At 40.3% G+C, this 3,540-nt stretch overlaps 1 pseudogene; it reads right to left on the bottom strand.

The window, feature by feature from the left end:
* Window positions 1–1,333: 1,333 nt before the first annotated feature.
* On the bottom strand, window positions 1,334–2,243 carry LOC125122782 (ras-related C3 botulinum toxin substrate 1-like; annotated as a pseudogene).
* Window positions 2,244–3,540: the final 1,297 nt, after the last annotated feature.

The raw sequence follows: 3,540 nt of genomic DNA, 5'->3' as shown, positions 1-3,540 counted from the left end.
GGTAAGAAGGTTTACAGTTTAAGAATATCTAAAGTATTTTTAAAACTGTAAAGCTGCAATCCATGATTTTTATACCTAGTTACTAGAAAACTAAAGAAAGAACTTATTATTAGCTTTGAATAAAGTAACATGAAAAGAGGAATACACTTACTAACCTACAATACATTTTTCTACATATTCAGAAAGATTTCATAATACAAGGACACATATTGCTCATAAAAGAAGGGATTCTATAAGAAAAGCACTTGCTAAGTTAGCAACTATGAAAATAACCAGGTCAAAGATGAATTAAATGCCCAATTTCAGGAGGGATGGGCAGGTTTAAGAAAAAGGAAAAGCTTAAGTAAACACTTACTGATATACCAACCTTTCTTCATCATCTACTGCATTTGACAGAAATTAACCTTTAAATTTTTAAAAACTTTTTCATTTTATTGAAGTATAGTTGATTTATAAGGTTGTGATAATTTCTGCTGCAACCTTTCAAAATGTTTACCTGTGACATTTTTAATAGTTTATTACCTGTACAATGTATTGTAAATTTATTTCCATATTTTGTCAAAATACTGTCTTCATCCTTTGACCACACGCGTGCTCTGCACACTCCATCCCAGTGCACCAGAGCAGAACACTTCACCAGAGGGAACATGTGAGTCAGAGTTCGGTTCAAAATCTCACAAAAGCTAATTTAAAAAAAAATCACTAAGAAATAAAAAAGATTGATCTAAAGAGTTGAGTTGTTACACCCTTTCATTATGACATATAGTACAAATTTAGGGAATGGACATAGGTTGGTAAATTAGGATGCATTAAATGGCAACATTTCATGATGGAGGAGATAGGTATTGCTCTTCACAAATGGAATTTACAAGTGTTTGCATTTCCCAACCGCAGAAGCTACAGTCTTCTTCATTTTTCTTTTTTTTAAATTGTATTGGCGTATAAGTGACTTACAATGTTAAGTTAGTTTCCCTGTACACCAAAGTGAATTAGCCATACATATACATATACATCCATTCTTTTTCAGATTCTTTCCCCATATAGGCCATCACAGTGTATCAAACAGATTTTCCCCAGCTATACAGTTGTTAACAGATCGATTTTGTATATAGTAGCATGTCTTAAAGACAAAGTTCTTTAAACAGTTTAGTGCTTAGTGTTCTTAGCCCAACAGTGCAACTTAGTTAACAAGGTATTTTGGCAACTTTTAATGTAAGCAAGAATAGGGGCTTTTGAAAAATAAGACTTGAGGAAAGCTTGTCATTTTGGGGCTAAACTTTAATAGACTGTGAAAGTTTGAACTCTTAACATTTTAAACAAACAAAACCTTGAAATTACTGATCGGTTCAAAACAGTTTTGTGGAAAAACTAATCTGTAAGAAAAACTTGGACTGAGTGCAAAGGCTCCACGGTTGGAGCAAAGCATACTAAGGTTCCCAGGGGAGGGAACTGGGCAGGAGCAGCCCTGACATTTATAACAGCAGGCATTTTCTCTTCCTCGTCTTGATAGGAGGCGGGCAGAGAACCACTGGAATAGTTTCCTCAAGCGCTGTTACCGTCCCGAGGCCTGCCTGCATGAGCCAGCACTCCAGGTATTTTACGACAGAGATCTCCTTTGCCATGGCCAACCCTGTGGGTAGGTGATGAGAGTCGGCTTCTTCTCCCTCGGTTTCTCAGTCGTGTCGTTATCATCCCTGACATCAAGTTTGTTCCCACCAGGATGACAGGAGTGTTGGGATAACGGTGTTGCACTTCAGGATACCACTTTGCACAAACATTTTCAAATGATGCAGCACTTCCAGCAGAAGAGCAAATTAAGACTACATCTATTTGCGGATAGGATAGGGGATGTAAATTGGTCATAATTTTCTTGTCCTGCAGTATCTCATAAGCCCAGATTCACAGGTTTTCCATCCATCATAATATTGGCAGAATAGTTGTCAAAGACAGTGGGGATATATGCTCCAGGAAATGCACTGATTGGTAGGCAGGTTTTACCTACAGCGCTATCTCCCACCACCATTCACTTTATGGTCCACCTCTGGGCCACTGGCTGGGCTACAGCGGCGAAAAGCTTGGAGCAGGCGGCTGGGTGGCTGGGCGCAGGGGGCCGTGTCTGGCTGTCCAAGCAGTCTGGCTCTTGGCCGATCAAAAGCCAGAGCCCAGCAGCAGCTGCATGGCTCAGACTTTTATCTGTGTACATCTAGTACCTAGAAAAATACCTTGCATGTCACAGGAATTCTACAAATATTTGTTTTGTTTGTTTGTTTGTCTTTTTTTCTGCCATTTCTTGGGCTGCTCCCGCAGCATATGGAGGTTCCCAGGCTAGGGGTCGAATTGGAGCTGTAACCACCGGCCTATGCCAGAGCCACAGCAATGTGGGATCTGAGCCGCGTCTGCAACCTACACCACAGCTCATGGCAATGACGGATCCTCAGCCTACTGATTAAGGCCAGGGATCGAACCTGCAACCTCATGGTTCCTAGTTGGATTCGTTAACCACTGAGCCATGATGGGAACTCCTACAAATATTTGTTGAGTTTAATATCTACTAGATTTCTCTATTTCCCCTCCCCACCATCCTACTATTTACCTCTAAGTTACATTAGCTAATGTATGTTCAATGTACAGAAATAGCCTGAGTGGCCAAGAGCCAGGGTCTAGGAAAAAAAAAATTGGACTTATATGAACTATTAAGCATCTCTCTCTCTTTTTTTAGAACTTCATATACAGAATTTTAAGCCAAGCATAAATTAAAATATGAGTTTATTATAAGTTATAAGGCCTTGAAAATATATTTCTAGGTGTACTAGTCAGATCTATCTAGAACAATGCTGCAAACCATCTCTCAAATTCAGTGGCATATAACAATAACCATGGATTCACATACTCACACATCTGCACATTGGCTTACCTAAGCCAGGCTCAGCTGGGCATGGTTCCAAGCTACAGGCCAGGTCTAGATTTGTTCTATGGCTCTCCATGTCTTCCTTGTCTAGTGGTTACCCATAGAATGGTCTCATGGCAAAAGGTGGGAGCACAGAAGCCAACCCCTCTTACACAGGCACACTTCAAACCTCACCTGTGTCCTATCTGCTAACATCCCATTGGCCACAGCAAGTCTCATTATCATGCTCAAAACCAAGGGGTCAGGATTACACTCTGGCTACCATAAAGCCTTAGCAAGGGGCTGAGTGTATAAACCAGGAATTGGAGAATTGAGACTAATGATTCACTCTATCACACTAACTGTGAAAAAATAGCAAATGTTAAAATTGGGCTATTTTCTGATATCAGTTCAACTCTTAATAAACATTGAAAACTGTCACAAGAAAGGAAAGTGGGGCATGAAATCCCCAGAACTTAAGAATCCCTAAGTCTGGAAAACATTCCCCTGGTTCTCAATGAGCAAGAGATGCTGAGTAAACATGGTGGAGATGGGGCTTTAGGTTAACACCCTCTCCCAAGCCTTCAGTGTTCCAGAACTCAGTCCTAACTCCAACCTTGCCCAAAGCTTTTAACTCTTCCCCTTGGGAAACT

Source organism: Phacochoerus africanus, chromosome 3 (genome assembly GCF_016906955.1).
Source record: "Phacochoerus africanus isolate WHEZ1 chromosome 3, ROS_Pafr_v1, whole genome shotgun sequence".
Taxonomy (NCBI): domain Eukaryota; kingdom Metazoa; phylum Chordata; class Mammalia; order Artiodactyla; family Suidae; genus Phacochoerus; species Phacochoerus africanus.
This window is presented reverse-complemented; position numbering and strand designations above follow the sequence as displayed.